General features: G+C 30.8%; 1 long non-coding RNA gene across 1 annotated transcript in view; it reads left to right on the top strand.

Annotated features, from left to right (window-relative positions):
- LOC136795669 (uncharacterized) overlaps positions 1 to 18,806 on the top strand; it is an 81,457-nt gene that overhangs the window by 39,502 nt on the left and 23,149 nt on the right. Inside the window, exon 2 of the long non-coding RNA XR_010843298.1 lies at positions 17,408 to 17,537. This is a non-coding gene — a long non-coding RNA (uncharacterized lncRNA). The remainder of the gene's footprint in view (positions 1 to 17,407; positions 17,538 to 18,806) is intronic.

An 18,806-nucleotide genomic window follows, 5' to 3' on the forward strand; every position in this document is an offset into this window, starting at 1 on the left:
CATAGTCACACTACCGCTATTTACAAATTATTATTATTCATTTTTTTCTCTCTCTTTTCTTCTATCTTCCCTTTTTCAAATTAACTTGTTTCTTTTTACTATTAGAAGACAATTGTTTGTTTTATTTAAGTGTACCAATATCATTATTTTTTGTTATTAATTTTACTTTTCTCTTTTATTAAGAAGCATTATTCTTATCTATTTATTTTATCATTAATTGGAGAAGTTTGTCGGGGGGCGCGGTCAGCAAAGAACAACATAAATAAACAGAACCATATTTATTTATTTTATGTTGTTCTTTGCTGACCGCACCCCCCCGACAAACTTCTCCAATCATTAATCTACGGTCAACTAGCTACACCTTATTTTATTATTATTTTTTTTTCTTTTAATAAGAACATTTTTTATAGTTAAATGACACCCCTCATTTGTATGACTATACCCCCTCATAATCAACTGTTAAAAAAATATATATAATATAAGTTATATCAACCATTTAAGGCCCACCAGGCCGATCTGGTATAAAAAAAAAATTATGAAATTGACTGATTTTATTATTTCTGGATGAATGTTTTTAATTATGTTTAATTTAATACAGCATCTTAATCCGTACTTATTTACTGTTTTAATTTTATTATTAATTATTATGATTTTTAGTTTTTGTTTTAATGGATTAATGTTTTTTTTTTACCTTTATGTACAATTGTATCAGTTTATTTATTATGGTATGGAATTGATTGTTTAAATGCATACACCAATTTATTTAGTATATTCACTTATTTAGTTATCCACACACATAATTTTTTTTTTCTATTTCATATATGAGAACTGAATTTACAGTATAAAACGGTTTAGAGGGTATTGTATATGTTTAATTTTTATGTTTAGTATATTTTGTATTCTTTCCATAAGTGTTTTTATAAGACAAACTCATTCTTAAATTTATGCATATAATTTACTTGAATGCTTCAAATTGGCTCTTTCTTATTTGTATTCCAAACAATTATTGAACTTTTTTTGAAAGTAACCAGTATAATTGTTTATTTTGAACTTTCACAATTAAGGTTTAATATAAAAGTTCTGACAATATATGTTCTCGTCTAAACTGTGAGTTCTTATATTTTATCTAGGAATTATCTGTAGATATATTTATTCTATCTGTATTTCTATATTAATTTTCTTCTTATTATTATTTAATGCTCAGTTTCTTAGAACAATTTAACATTTTTCTAGTATATAACTTTTATTATTATTTTTATTTATTTATCAACTTACAACTTACTTATTTGTTTTTAACTTTACTACTATGAATATTATTTTATTTTACATTTTTATTTATTCATAACTTTGTTTTCTAATTTTTTTATTTGTGTTCATTTGTAGTTTTAACATTGGATGATTCTATAAATTTTAATAAAACTTGTATAACAAAGTAAATATTTTTGACGGATCACTGTAAATGAGATATATGAGATTGAAATAAAGAGCATAAAATAGATACAGAGACGAAGAATGAGACAAAAAAAAAAAAGTAATGTAAACTTAATTATGAAAATAACACTGTATTGTGATATTTAATAATAATGGAGACAAAAATCAAATGGAAAAATATTGTATCTTTGTTAATTATTTTATGTTAGTGTTTAAACTATATCTAATAAAATTTCTGGGTATGCTAATTAGTGTTTTCTAGCAAACCAATATATTTGGACTGCATTGCTGGTTAAGTTTTATTTTAGGCATTGGTTATTATACAATAATCACATGTCCCGCTAGAAAAAAGGTGGTTTTCCAAATACCTTACTATTTTCAGATGTGCAACCTTTATTTAAAAATTATTTTATTTTATAGAAGTAATTAAAAAAAAGATAAATGAGATAAAAAACTCAAAGAATCAAAACTAAAACTACTATTAAGATACTGTTGGAAGATTCCAGCAGCAAGTCTCTCAAATAGCAGTAATTAAATTTCATTGTTTCACCAAGCTAGACATTACCGGAATTGAAAAACCTGAAATCTGGACTGGGCGATATTAAAGACTGATGCTGGGTGTGAAGACTGGGAGAAGGGGTGCAGTGGATCGGTCTGGGAATTGCTAAGGGGGTAATACTACAAGAGCCCAAGAGGAGAAAAAAAGCAGTTATCTCACCCCAATTTTTGATTACTTTAATGAAAAATATGTATAATTAATAGTCAAAATTGATGAGTATATAGGTAGGGGGAATAAAAAATGGCGGCTGTTTCAAAGCGATAAAAGAAAAAAAACTTTCATTCAGAGCTCTATATCTTAAAAAGTATGAAGAACACAAATTTGCTAAAATATGAGCCCTAATAAAGTTATTTACGTTAAATAGTTTTCGAGATATAGCTTTTTAAAAAGCAACATTTCATAAAAATGTTGTATGGGGCGTACTGAAAGATCAGTAGTTAGTGAATTTATTTTGAAAAATTTATATCACAAAAACCATTTGACGTACAGATGTCTATTAGCACTCAAATTAAAGCTAGTTTAATGAGCTATAAAGTAGTTTATGTTGTTTATATTCGTAGGGGTAATATTTTACATGAACTTTGCTAAAATAAACTGATTGATAGTTGTTCGGACAAATTTTTATTTGCCAAATTTATATTCATATGTGAATATGATAAAAACTACTACCCCTACGAAGATAAGTGTCATAAATTACTTTATAGTAAGTTCAATTTATCAATTTATTTTGAGTGTTGGCAGACATATGTGGGTCTTATTGGATCTAGAAATATATTTTTTCAAAAATCCAACATTTTATACGAACAACTAGAAATTAACATTTTGTGAGTTTATTTTGTCAAATACTAAAAAAAAAAACTACTACTCCTGCAAAGATAAACATTATTAACTATTTTGTAGTAAATTTAACTAGCTTTAATTTGAGCGCTGGCAGACATCAGTACGTCCAATGGTTTCTGAAATAAAGTTTTTCATAAATCAAATTTATTGTCCGAACAACTATAAATCAGTTTATTTTAGCAAAGTCCATGTAAACTATTAATCCTACGAAGTTAAACATCATAAACTGCTTTATATCTCATTAAACTAGCTTTAATTTGAGTGCTAATAGACATCTGTACATCAAATGGTTTTTGAGATATAAATTTTTCAAAATAAATTAACTTACGACTGTTTGGTTAGTATTTATTAGATTTGATTTAGTTGATTTGAGATTCGTTACCTTCTGTATCTCTTTATTTACCCAGACCAGACAGAAGAGCATAGAAATTAGCACTAAACAGAGGAAAAAGAAATAGATTGGCCACACACTGAGGAACCTTTGTTCAGCTGAATGGCGTGCACTAGACTGGAACACTAGAGAAGCAGGAAGGTTGGTAGACCGAAGATAGGATACGTTAATAGGATTAATTAGGAACTATCTAACGTAAAGGCATTTATAATTACATATTTTAGTCATTATAAATAGATAATATACAGTCAAAATTCAATAACTCGTAAATCGATAAGCTAAAAAATTAAAACCTAGGAAATTCGATAGCTTCATATAAAACTTACATTTAACTTAAACTTCTCGAGTTCAGGCAACAAATGAGAAAAGAAGGCACAGAAATAGCTTCAAATTCAAGAAAATTAAAATTATTATGTTAATCACAATGTATAAATAATGTTAGCACTTTTATTTAGCACTATCAGAGATTAATATTATTTTATTTCCAAAAATTTATGTTGAACTATGTTATGATTGAAAATTATCCATTCAACAAGTCAATGCAAAATAATGTATTTTAAATAAGCATATATATTTTTCAAAGAAATTTGATGCAACTTAATAAAAATCATAACCATAAAATCCTAGTTTATTGCAACTAAAAAATTAGTCAACACTTTTCCTTATAGAGTATACTCGTTTCAGTATTATATAATAAGTGTATAAAAAAAAAATTAAAATGTAACACTATCACCGTAAAACTAATATTATTAATATGAGTTAAGGAGTTAAGCGTAGGTCGAACAAATCTCGGTTGTAACTAAGATTTGGTTAACTTGGATTTTTCCAAGAGTAAGAGTAAAACTACGGTAACCCAATGGCCTGTTCTGAACATTACTACGTTAACTTGGTTACCAAAGTAACACAAGGTAGATTGTAAATTTCTATAAAGTTTAAGTATGTAATTTCTTGCAATTCCTGTTGAAATTATAATGAAAATGTTTTGATTTTATTTATAATTTCATCATAATGAATTCTGAAAATCCTATTTTCTATTTTGTTGATTTTAGTAATATGTGTACCTACTAATAATCGTCCTCTACACACCACCTAATATTTTAGCTTTATTATAATTAAATTTTCCGTTGTAATCTTATATTATGATATATAAATAATACACTAATCAAGACACTATTTTTATTAAAATATTTATTATATAAAAAGTAAAATTTGAAAATAATACTACATTTTTTTTCAACTTATCATACCTCAAGAGATAATAAATATTTTAATACATTAAGTTATTAGAAAATAATTACAGAAACTTTATCGAGAAAAAAAAAAAACTTTATTGTTTGAGCTGCTAATTTCATATGTACTTCGCTATTATGCAACTCATTAACTTCAGTCAAATACATTTTTTTTAAACAGAAAGAAAGAGATGTAATAGAAGATAACATTCTACAAAAGAGATTGCAGCTAATATTATGACTGATTACTTGTATGGTTTATTTATTTAACTTCGATTTTCTTTCAAACCAAAGTTTAATGAGCCACAGCCGCTTAGTAAAGTTTTACTCGTCGTTTTAGTCGCGCAACATTTAATAATGGATTTTAACTGAGATTTCGGATATCTTAGTTGATACTGTACAACCAACGCTAAAAACTAAAAATTTCCATTAGGATTAAAAAAAAAATAATGCATCACTACTTATGGTTATTAGAGAAAATTAGAAGAGGTTGGGATATTTCTGAGCTTTTTTATATAATGTACAATATTAAAATAAATATAACCAATTTATTTCTCAATGAAGAGAGGAGAGAGGTGGTCTATTCCTCCTCTAACATGATGCCTTTTCTAACATGATTGTTTCTAGTTCAGTTTAACGAGTCACTGCCGCTTAATAAAGTGTTTCTCTCCCTTTAAGAAACTTTTCTAACCTTTTTTAAAGAAATTTATTAAACTTTTTTCGTGCAACGTTTTATAATCGATTTTAACTAAGATTTTGGATATCTTAGTTGATACTGTGCTGGAACAACCAACCCTAAGAACTAAAAATTTCCTTCTTCCTTTTTCTCACCCTCCTTAAGTGCCTTTCAGCATGGAGGAGCTTCTAACCACTTGGTCCACACATCTCGGTCCATGGCAAACATCTTCATCTCAGTCAGCCTTTTTCCTCTGTTCAGACCTAGTCGTTGGATATGCTCCATATAGCTCCTTCTAGTTCTGCCTCGTGGTCTCCTACCAGTCGGCCTCGCCTTCATACATTTTCTTGGCTCTCTATTTTCCCCCATTCTACAGACGTGTCCATAACATCGGAGCTGTCGGTGTTCAATCACTGACTTTACTGAGGTGATCTTAAGTTCTCCTCTTATTCTTTCATTCCTTATCACTTACGAGAAATAGGGTAAAAATACAAACTAAAAATTTCCATTAGGTTTAAAAAATAAATAAAAAAGGATGGATTACTACTAATGATTAATAGAGAAAATTAGTAGAGGTTAGAATATGTATCAGCCTTTTGTATAATGTATAATATTCAAATATATACAACCAAATTATTTCCCAATGAAGAGAGGAGAGAGGTGGTCTATTCCTCCTCTAACATGATTAATCGTATCTGGTTACGTAAGGCTAAACCTAAAACCACGTTTCTGGGTCAAGAAATCATGTATTTATGTCAAGCGATACTATTACAAGAGACTCACTCCTTGAACTTTGCTTCTAGCCACTAATTTATATTTTCGTGCACCTTTCATGAACTGTGCCTATCAAACCGCTTAATATGACCATAAAGATTGACCTTCGACTATATTAACCAAACACATTACCTTATTTTTAATAGTTTTATAGTTTTGGATGTTTTATTTTTATTTAGTTCATGATCGGAAGAAAAAAAAATAATAATAAAATAAATAAATAAAATAATAAATAATCAAAATAAAAAATAAATAAAATTAAACCCATAAAAGCAAAATTATTAAAATATAAATGGCGTTGATGACCAATGAAGTTTGGTGCACTAAAAAAAAAAACTAACAAACATGCCGATTTTAATCAATATCGTTAAAACTATTCCGAGAAAAATGAATGTGAAAAATCGAATTGACGAAGTGGAACTTCCGGTCGGCCGAGTTTATCAAAAACATTGCTATCACATCCCAGGCACATACTAAATATGTAATTTTAGTTTCGTACGATTTTTCGTCTACAAGCAATTCGGTCTGTTCCAAAATGGCTGTTCAGCCATTTTGTGAAACTTTGTTATCTGGACTCAGGGGAACTAAGTCTTTATAAAATTAAGTATTAAATTAAAAATTTTGCACGATCGCAATAATTCCCTTATATTCTATATATCGGTGAGTGACATTGGGATGCCACAGAGGAAAGGCGCTGTTTATTATCTTACTGTGGCCGTGTGTCCAGCCTGTGGGTTCTGGGGTATATCTGGTCTCATAAATTGGGCTCCCTTAATGGGGTAAACAGTATTCCCCTATAAGTACTAAACCCCTGACTCTTTATGGGTTGTAGTGGTTCACATTATTATTATTTTATCTGAAGGTGAAAGTAAAAAAAGCTCTTACATCCAATCAGTTCATTCTTGAATTTATATTCAATCGCACCTCTTTAAGCATTATATAACATCATAACTTTTGCCGATGCCCACCAGCACAAGTGTGGTATAATATCTACAATAGTGGCAAGAACATTTAACTATGTTGAAATATGTGCCTTCCAACAAGCCGAGACTGGACTGCTAAATAATGCTGTGTTCGAAACACCTGCCAAAATTAATAACAATAGAAGATACAGTTATAGACAAATTTAACATGGACCTAATGTCGTAGAGCGCTTCCAGCCGTCATGTCAGAGCATCTCGGTCAGTCTCTGGACGGTCGGTCCCGGAATAGCAACGGTTCTGTAGCAATCCACATCTACAGGGATCTCTTGGTCTACGGTTATTTCAGCCTCTTTGGCACCATGCCCTCCCCTCTTCCGACAAATGCTGTTGCAATCCCTTGGTTGGTCTATACCTTATAAAGGTATTTTTCGGAAATTTAGTTTCTTGGTGTCTCATTAAAATTTACCAACATTCTAGAGGCACGATTTTTAGGTATATTATTCATTTTTCATAGCTATGATGTTTTACAAACGATGTCTAAAACAATTGAACTTAATAAATTTAATACAACATACACACATCATGAAAAATTCTGCATCACCTTTTTTTCTACAATATGAGTTCATAACAGTAAAGGCGGCTTTTGAACCTAGTGGAACAACAATTAGAAATAATAAACATGGAGAACTTTGTGAATCAGCACCAGATGAGGAGCAGAAACAAGGCAATTCACAAAAATAGAGATACTCAGCACAGCACCTCTAGTAGGAACGTTTTATCATCAAGAAAACGCCAGTGAATCTCTGCTGTAGTTTAGAAATTGTCAGCACCTCAACTCAATCCATGGTTAAAGGTAACTTTAAAGTTGGAATGAGGTGGAATATATTTTTGATTTACGGTTCAATTCAAGTAGATCTTTATCGTAGTTAAAAATAAACCCGAAATAACTATGAAGATCGTTTTCATGTCTTAATTAGAGCTGAATGGATTCGAAGCTCAACAGATGATTGAGAAATAAATAATGTCCTACATTTAATAAATTTATTTTAATTTTCTATGTGTTGCTGATTAATACATCGATACATTGCCTTTCATAAAAAAAATTCTTTACTAATAAAACCCATTTGCTTTTTAATCGATTTCTGATTTATCTATAACGTTTCTAAAAAGAAGATGGCGTCGGGATCTATTGACAGTGGCATCACCCTATCATATTATTAAGATATCACATTCACTTATTTTGTGTATATATTTATAAAGTTGCAAATCTACATAAATAAATGTTGAAAATATGTTAATATTACTCATATTACATATATGTATTACATATATGTACTATACACATATTACATATGTATAGATGAATTGGTTGGACTTTAGCTTGGACGTAAATGAAACCGAAACCCGCAGAGAGGAAGAACATTGCACAAGAATTGGGCAACAACGCGACTTCCTCTTCAACAATGGACCCGTGTCGTTCGGGACATCTGTCGGATGATTGCCCTCCATCTATACTAGTCCGCCTCTGGTGATGGATATTTCTGTCACTATTGTGTTCCATCGGACAATGAGAGATCAATCTATTATAACCTTTAAGATTTGTTACAATTAAATGCAAAATCACAGCTACAAAAACTTATCTTTAGAATGTTGTTCATAACCATCAATTTGGGAGTGTGATAGCACTAAAAGATCTAGGAAAAAAAAGAAAAAAAAAAAAGAAGGAATCTCTAGATAAAAAGAATCGAGTACCAATCTCTTTCCCATTCTCTACCAGCAATTTCGGGTAATGACGTAAATAAGTCTATAATAATTTTCTGGTAATTTATGAAAATATTTTTTAATTAATCCGACTGAAAGAGTTTGCATTTTTAAAACGTGTCTTGATGCATTTACCCCATTGGTTTTATTTGCACTATAGTTATTGATTTATTTCAGATATACCTAGTTTTCGTATTAGTGATAATTATAAAGGCCTTCAAGTCTTTAAAGTGACTTCCTAACTACAGATATATCAAAATACATTAAGAAACAAAATATCAAAATGCATTTTTTCGAATGATTACTTGATAGTCTTAAACAAAATAAGATACAAAAAGTAATAATAATAATGATAACATTAAAACAACAAATAATTGATAATATTTTATCCTTATTAGCTACACAGGTAACTGACAATGGGCCCCGCGCCTCCTAAGCCCAGGATAGGCCAATGAGAAAGTTAAGTTAAAATAAATAAATGTAAATTTCCTTTCCAAAGATTGGTTTTTATTTCGAAACGATAAAAAATCTCACCTAATAACGTACCTGGTAAAGCTGAACTATCGGCTGTACTATCATGAAATTAATACTAACCCGCAATACAATCATTTCTATCCATGTTGGGCATTGGACGGAATTGAACGAGCCTTTTACAAAATATATTTATGTAGAGAAAAGCACCTTACGCATAACTAAGCGAAAGTAATGACTTGATTTGGGACCGACATGATATCAAGTTACAAAATTCCTTAAAATATCATCATTATCGGCACTCTTACCTTCTCAGACCAATTTGGACTTACGGTGCACAAATTTACGGATATGCCAAAAAAACTAACTTACTGAAACTGCAACAGTTTCAATCAAGATTACTAAGACTGATCAGTAGCGCTCCCCCTACATCAGTAACAAGAACTTACACAAAGACTTACGAACTCCCTACGTACAAACAACCATTAAATCATTATATAAACGGTTTCACAGCACACTTCCAATACATACTAACCCTCTAATTCAAGGACTATCAACACGAGACTTACCACATACGAGACGACGTTTACGAAGGAGCTGGAATAGGGACCTCTTAAACTGATTTTTAAATTTCAATTTTAATGGAGAGGCATCATTGGATGACCTTAACCTTCATGCCTTCATGACTTTTTTTTTATTGTTTTTTTTTTCTCTATCCCTCTACATCTCATTCGCTGGTTGAAAAATACTTTTACAGTTGTGAATAAACTAAATAAAGTAAAAAAAAAAAAAAAAAAATATCGGCACTCGATTAAGAATGCCAGAATTTGACTACAGGTGGTCAGACACGGGACGAAATTTGTTCCTTCATAACTAAAACGTAAAATGCGAGTGAAAAATTTCATTATAGAAAATATGCATTTTTTTTCTATTTCCTGCATGCATAAAAAATACTTTCCTGCCGTTAGTAGTGAGGAGGCAAAAATCTCATGAGTGAAAGAAAAAATATTCGAAAATAAAATCCTGCACAAAAATATAATTATTATTAAATATGTATACAAAAATATTCAGTATACTTTATTTTAATGGCTTGTCGCACTGTAATTGAATTTTTCACAAAACAGTACTCGAAAACTATCCCACATAAATCCGACATTTAGTTATCTCATTATCTATTCATTTTGAATAGATTCACATAATAATTATAATAAATAATTTAGCATGTTAAACAGAAGTAGAAACTGGCATTAAAGAAGAAATAGGTTCAGAATATTGTTAAATGTAAATGATTACAACGACTCATCAACTTCAACAATTTGTGCATTAATTTCATAAGAAGCAAATATTTTACAATGTTGTAATATTAACATGTGTTGCGATTGTTTGCATCGTTAACATCAAAAGCAGATTTGTTTAGTCATGAAATGATTTATATCTGCTTGTGTAGTAGATTTAGCATATCATAAATCGAAAAAATATTTTGATAATAGAGTTGTAACTCTAAATATACTTTTCATCACCAAATATTTCATCTATTTTTTAATGACAAAATGAAAGAACTTCTGTGAGGAGCATTTTGTTATATTATATGAACAAATAAGTTCGTTACCAAGCTTACTTAATATTGATATCTACACCTACTACACCCATATCGTTGCAAGTATTTGACTTAGTGTCTAATGCAAGCTTGCAGATCCCGAATTTCCGGAACAGATCAGTACCTACTGCCCTTATTAGAAAGAATGCACTAAATATGTTTCATTTTTGATATTTTCACATCAATATCATCAGAAAAGCTACTTCTTTAGTTCAAATTAATTTTAAAACAGTAAATCTAATAATTTTCTTATTTTAATCTGGAATATTTTCAGCCCAAATGGTTAAATTATTACCAATGTAGTAACATGATACTTTTTCGGCATGTGAAGTACTGTGTTCTTTCTAGTATCGCTCCCAACCAACCGAAGCTATTGTTTATAAATTTGAGATTATACTCCCACAGCGTTCTCTTACCTATTGTGTTCCTCAAAAAGTGGTTATTTTGTCTCTTCTGTTTTAATTTTATGTTTTAATTTCAACATAGTTCATAGCTATATTGTCGCTTTCAGCTACTGCATAACCATTACTAGTTCATCCCAAAACCAATCTCGAGCATTATTATTCAAGCTAGATCAGTTATCTAGATAGCACACTATTGTGCAGAGACTGACAATCTTGAACATACAATTGAATATCTCAAAGCCATCATGTATAATATTCGTTCTTTCAAAAGTTAAGAAAACCCAATGACCGAAAATCATTAGAGTTCACCTTTACCTTCCGTAACCATCCACCCTCTTTAATATCTTCTGTATTGAACTGGACTGGCATGTGAAACACTCAGCCAATATTATAACAAAACAAGACCTACGAAAATAAATAATGCCGTCTCCGTCTCTTAAAAATGTAGATAAATAGATGCGGGTTGAATAATATTGCAGTTTTAATTTAACAAGTTGATGCATCACAAACACTACAGATACGCATAATATCCATTGAAGAATGGTGTTAAAACTGGAGAATGAAAATAAATCCTGACAAATCCCACCACATCACCTTTACTCTCCGTCGTAAACCTCTACCGTCCTATCCAACAGTATCCTTTCTAAATACTACACTAAGGCCTTTTGAGCAGATTCGATACTTAGTACTCCATCTTGACAAGAGACTTACTTGCAATCCACATAGAAGACAAGAAACTGCTAGTAGATTTCGATTGCTACAACACCTACTATACCTACCTATACTTTAATAATGTGGCTCTTACCCCTGAAGAACAGATTTGTTATCTTGGACTACATCTTGACAAACGACTAACCTGGAATCCTCACACAAGACTGTAAAGACAGGAAAATGCACGCGGATTCCGACTATTACAGCACTTACTAGACAAACGGTCTAAATTTCCCATTCATTACAAAAAATTATTATATACTACGATAACCACACCAAATTGGACATACGGGATCGAGCTCTGGGTCTCTACCAAACCATCGAATTCCTCCCGCATCCAATCCTTACAATCAGAAATCCGACGTATAATTCTTGATGCTCCTTATTACGCTACAAATAAACTCATACACAAAGACCTTAATATCCCATTCGTTGCAGATTTGGCCCAAAACAGATATGCGTCTTATCATTCCAAACCCCTTACCCATCCTAACCCATTAATTCTTAATCTCTCATCCTTAACAATCCCTGATAATCCTCCGTGGCGTATGAAAAGACGATGGCCACGGAACCTTCTAATTTAAATTATTGCTTAAAGCACCACCAATGGGTGGTTCCTTCGCAAGATTTTCAAGTGTAAATGAAACATACCACCTATTTACTTATTGTATTTATTTATTATTTCTACAGTTGTAAATCACATTAAATAAATAAATAAATAAAATGTAACAAGTTGAATTAAATAATGATGGTAATCTAATAATATATTTAGACACTACAAGGTAAGTGTTAAAATAATATACATAAATGTTATTAAATTCAGTTTTTGAGAGGTTTAAAACGTATACCGCTGATCGGAAGATCTTGAACGTAAATACGTGAAAGACCAAGATGTCGGTTCAGCAGATAACAATATAATAACAACTTTCGTAACAGACTTCACTGATATACTAAACGACTTTTTTTGTTATTTATTTATTATTATTCCATTATCCCCTTCCTCGTCATTTCTGGCATACGGAGTGCCGCAGCAGTGGGGTAGTGCTCAAGCTTGTCTATGCCACTGCTTTTAAAAATCAGCAATTTATTTATTTTTTATTTACATATACAAATATACTAATAAGATATGTGGCTAAGACTGAACATGCCACTTAGTCAACACTAGAAAAGGAGGTTGATGAGTGATCTATCTCCTTCATGAATCATGACCGAGGGGAGATGTTGCTGGATACTCTACATCTCCATTCCTTACTATTGCGATTAAATTAGTCATAATTAATTATCTCTGTAGACCATGCTGAAGCTATAAAATACCATTTAATTTGCTAATATCCACTATAGTGGATCACTACTATAAATGAATCATGTATCAATTTGTAGTCGTTAGTTTAATATTTTCTTACTAACTTACAATGGTGTCTATATGATTATTGTAGTTATTATTAGTAATATATTTGAAAGGATTTATTTTTTTAAGTTAATATTGACTTATCAACAGAACTAGATATTTATAATGCGTATATTTAATCTAGTTTGAAAAGCATTTATAAGAAGTTGATTTATGTCTTTTTAATGAGGCGTATAAAACAAGGTATGTTGCCGTCGATTTATACTCACTTTAAGAAATATTTTGTGCATCATTTAAAAGCAGCATTAGTACAAGAACTTATTCCTGAGGTATACCGGCTACGTGATACTAAGTGACATTGAAATGGATTATGCCTTTGGGTTGTTTATTTGGTGCCGTATTAAAGTTTATCATAACGAGTAGTGTGTGTCTGTAATAATGCATTTATAATCTACCAAATGTTTTAAATATAAACAAATACGTAGGTTAGCTTTATTTAATGGATTTACCGTTTCTTTTACATAATCGAACTAAAATTGATTCCTATCTTATTAAAACACTTAAATACCAAATTAATTTGTTTTACGAACATTATTCTTGTACCAATATTAAATAAATTACAAAATTTACATCGAGATTATGTAAATAGATATATAATTAAGCGTATATATTACATAATAATAGTAACTATTGCCAATATAACTTTCATAGAGCCATGTTAGAACTGCAGCTACACGACAGGACACAACCAAACGTTTAGCCAATATTTCAATTTCGCAATAAATGCATTGCAAATCCTCTGGCATTGAAATGGTGAAATGGAATTTCTAGAGTGCTTATTTCCTTTAAAGTAACCAGATTGCGTAAATATTTCAATCGTGAATGCTATCTAAGGGGATAGATTGTTAAAGCAGGCCTTAATACACTCCCGCCCAAGGACATACGTACCGATGTGCATCTGTATATTGTCAGATTATTTATTTGATTCAGCATTATAGTAAGATCGATGTCAATATAAGTATTATTATATAGATGAAGTCATTGCAACTAGCACAAGAAAACAAGCTTAAGTTAAATGCAGAGAAGACTAAGGCAATCATAATAGGATCCAATCACCTCCTGAAAACCATTCCTCTTATTCCAACCTTATTCCTAAACAACACTCCAGTACAATTCCATCCATACGTTAAAAACCTTGGTGTCACTATTGATCAAACCCTCTCTTGGAAAAACCACGTCTCTGATATTTCCCGTCGTACCTTCTCCACAATAAAGCGTTTAAATTATGTTCGTCACCTACTTCCTTTTAAAAACCCCTGGTTACTTCATTGATATTCCCCCACTTTGATTATTGCTGTGTGGTTTACGGGGGTGTCTCTGGGGATCTGTAAGCAAAATTAAAACGGTTAAATAATAGCTTTATAGGATTCATCTTTGGGGTCGCAAGGGACGCCTCTGTCACTCGATTTTATGAAGAGTTTAAGTGGCTTTACCACTCCTTCCGTCGTAAATATTTTCTTTCTTCCTTCCTCCAGTTATTCAATCCCTTCGTCCACCATACATCTCTGATATCCTTCAATCTAAATTCTCAGCGCATTCCCGCAATACCCGCTCACGACCTTTAGACTTATGTCACTTCCCATTTCTAATTCTATTCCCTCCTTTATTCGTAGTTCTAATACCCTTCCAATCTTCAAATCTCGTATCTGCGACTAACTTCTGTCCACCCAATTCCGGAAGAATAACAATTAAAGGTTTCAAAAAAGCTTTATATGTTTTCTATATTTTATGTTTCAGATTTTCGCTTATAATTTTAAATATGGTACATTAGCAGAAATTTTATCTTTTCATTATTATTTTTTAGTGTAATTGTATTTGATTTTTTTTTATCATTTTTTTGTTTTTTTATTAATTATCAGAAGTCTTCTTAGATTTTATGACATGACATGTGGTTTTTTTTTTATTAGTCCTATCACTTTTTATATATATTCTGTTAATTATTGTTGTTAATTTTTATCTTTTCGAATTCATTGTTTTATTTTATTTTAAAAAGTTTTGTAAGAAAGTTGTCGTGAAGATTGACACTTGGCAGCAATATTCTTTTTTATATTCAACAATCTATAAAAATAAAAATTTCTTAGCTTCAGAGTAATTAAGTATTAGTTTTAAATTTTAGAAACCTTTTGAGTATAATCTTCAATTTTTAAGTTTCAAGTAGATTCTTAAATTTCAAAATTTCTAACTTTTGGTACAAATAATTTTTCTCAACGTTAAGCGAAAGTAGTTATCAGAATCTGATTCCCTCTACAAATAAAATTTCAAGTCGATTGAAATATATTGAGAGGTCGGCCACAAATGTAACTATTTGCTTCACAAAATATTTTAACTGGCTTTGTTTCTTAGAATCATCGAGCTGAGCAAGAATCTGTGATCCATCAAACACTACAGCAACTTGAAAACTCGAAAATTGTGTTGCTTATTGAGACACCATCAGTGCTTCAGACTCTCAGGTTGAAGTGGTGTAGAGGAACCTGGCCAAATTACATAAAAGTCTGATGGTCATGCACAAGATAGTCATCCTGCAATTGATCTCTGGACTCTGTGATTTTGCTGGAAACAATAGAACGCAACAACTGACCAAGCAGGGGGACTCGAGTTTGCAGTATTACTGTGATCTTAGCCTCGAAGAAGTAAAGACGCTTAATAAAGCCACTATTACCCATTATTGGATTAGGAGCCACCCATTTCAAACTAATCCCTAGTTTTCCTCCAAATTGGATGAACCGTCTTTACAATTTAGATGCGCCGTGGAAAATGTGTTTTAGCCTGTATGAAACAAAGAAATTTGACAGACTTTCTTAAATCTCGTATGTGATCCACTCAGTGCCAAATCGCATAACTTCTGAAAATTTCATCAAAATTGGATTCACGGTTGCAAACGACATGCTAGTTATATTAATGTCCATCAAACAATATGATAATAAAACAATGTGCTACTTATAATAAGAGTCACTTGAAACTTGATAAGTCTATATTTAAAAGTAAATTCTGTTCCCAAATGCATTTATAGCTAAAATTCAAACGATTCAATAACTCGAAATTTAAATTAGGATAGGACGAAACCGTAGACTATATATTTTTAATTCGAAGGACCGGGAGTCTCTGTAATTCGAAGTTTTTGGATTCTTAGTATATTAGAATTGGTAATTCTTGGTATGGAGGTGGTTGATTGCTTTTTCTTTATGCTGACCATTTACTCCACCTATCTCCTCCGTTGATACTCGTATTACGAAGTCATTGTTTACCTTGCCAGTTTCTCATACTTTCGAACACTGTCAATGGAGCAATGAAGTCAGTTTAAATGAAATCTTTATAAAATACTTCATAATTCTAAATCAATTGTCAGCTAATTAGAACATCAAATATTCGATGATATAACTAAAATCGAGCTAGAGTACAAGACAGAGTATTCATACTTGTAAAAAATCTTGAGGGGGAACAGAAATCAAGAGAGAAAGTAGTCTACTTTTAGGAAATACACAAGTGATTACACTCAAGTAACGTAAAGTATGTTTATCGTAGTCCATTACATTAACGGTGGTCAGGTAGCAGTTGTAAACAGCATTGACTGCACAATATAAAGTGACTTGATTACAAAATTATACAGAAATCACTCATTTTATTGCTTGATGATAGAGCTGGTAGGATAATATGGTTGTGAGATGGTAGTGAGGAAATTAGGGGGAGTGGTGTGTATTTTAGTAAATGAGGGGCAGTTAAATCAGATCTTTCAAAGCCTTCGGATCGGAGAGGCGTGAGTCAACTATTCTGATTCGAGATTCCGTTTGTTGATAGCCAATATCGTTTCAAACTAAGCGATAATCACGAGATTTCTATCTTAAGAGTTTATCTCATCAGGTTTTTAAACCTATCCATTGTTCTGGGTAATTTTCAAACCCATTTTGATTTACAATTGCTTCTAATACTTTTTTAATATAACTAACAATACTTTCAATACCTAATACTTAAATAATTTGAAAAATGTATGAGTTTTAGAAGTATTTATGGCGATATAAAACTAACTGTAATGATAATAATTTTAAATATTTTATGAAATCCAGGACTGAGAGACGAGATAAATCGTATTTTTACGATACGTTATGTAAGGATATTATATTATGAGCATATTAAAGGATGCATATAAGGATCACAAGAATCTCAATTTGTCAGATCCTGTAGAAGTATGATCTCTTCTTTGTATATATTTAATTTGTTGTTTTAATTTTTTCTAGGAGGTCAGAAAAAAAAACAACAATTTGTCAGATCAAGAATTAAAAAAAATTTGAACATAAACGAAGCTAGGTTGACAGGAGAATTTTCAAAGGAAGACCCCGACACACCTGGAAGAAAGGTTTAAGCCGAGTAAGCCCGGCAAATATTTGAAGTTTATACAATATTTATATGTGATAAGAACAGCTAGTTATTTTATACTAAACAATGAATTTCTAGTACAACCCGTGAAACTTACATTAAAAAAAACACTATTGGGTTTTTATATTTTTATTTTTATATTCCCGATACTAATAAGGACCACAAAGATTAATTGTACATATTTGAGAACATGGGAATGTAATAACAAATTTCGACTAATTAAACCTGAATAACTTAGTTAGGTCTTTGTGAGCTTACAGTATAAGAGTGGTAGTTCAAAGACATTATCAGAATGAAAAAGAGTTCCAAGTCCATATATACAATTTAGAAGGGCTAAAAGAGTAACTTGACTTAGTTACAACTATCCTTACCTAAAATAAAGCAAAACTGATAATTAGACTGTTTTACTTTACAATTACATTTACTCAATCCTCATATACCACGTCATGCTTCATTCAGTTGGTTCTCCAGGCAAAGCTGAAACTTGAGAAAACCTTTCTCAATAACTCCAGTATAATAACCTTGTAATTGAATAACCTATTTCTTAAAATAATGATTAATCGGCAAAGCAAGTCTGGCTTTAAATAACTCAAAATATCTTTTAGCAATTATTTGAGTTTACATAAAGACTTAATATAAATATATGTAAATATAGTGTATTTGATAAAATGGAAAATAATGTTTGGAAGGCATGATGGAATTAATTACAATTTTAAAAATGATGGACCATATTGTAGTTTTAATGATTTTGTAGGCGTTTAGAATTGCTCTATCCTGAATAAAAAAAGAATGAAACACGAACATATCAAAAATTGATAAAAAGTAAAAATCTATAGAGTTATATTATTAGAAGTGATGGATGGTCGACTTTATAGAATCCTAGGATAATTTTGTACATACTTAAAACGTATATAAGATTATTACAATTAATAAGAACTATTTGGATTCTAAGTTATACATATTTATTAAAGTGAGGAGAAGATGAGTGGTTCTGCGGCCGGCAAAGATACACAAATAAATTATATATATAACTTATTATTTTTTATTTTATTTTATTTATTGATATCTACAACTGTATAAAAAATACAACCAGTAAATTTGGTCATAATGACATAATAATAATGATATGATACAGCATGTAGAGAAACTACCCAGTAGTAGAACTCTAAAAACATTTTACTATATAAGGTCATGAGGCCATCTTCTTTTCAGGCGCCTCGGAGGATTGCCAGGAATGGAAGAGGAAGCAAGGTTAGAAAC

Source organism: Halyomorpha halys, unplaced genomic scaffold (genome assembly GCF_000696795.3).
Source record: "Halyomorpha halys isolate HHAL.00 unplaced genomic scaffold, Hhal_1.1 Scaffold52.1, whole genome shotgun sequence".
NCBI lineage: Eukaryota > Metazoa > Arthropoda > Insecta > Hemiptera > Pentatomidae > Halyomorpha > Halyomorpha halys.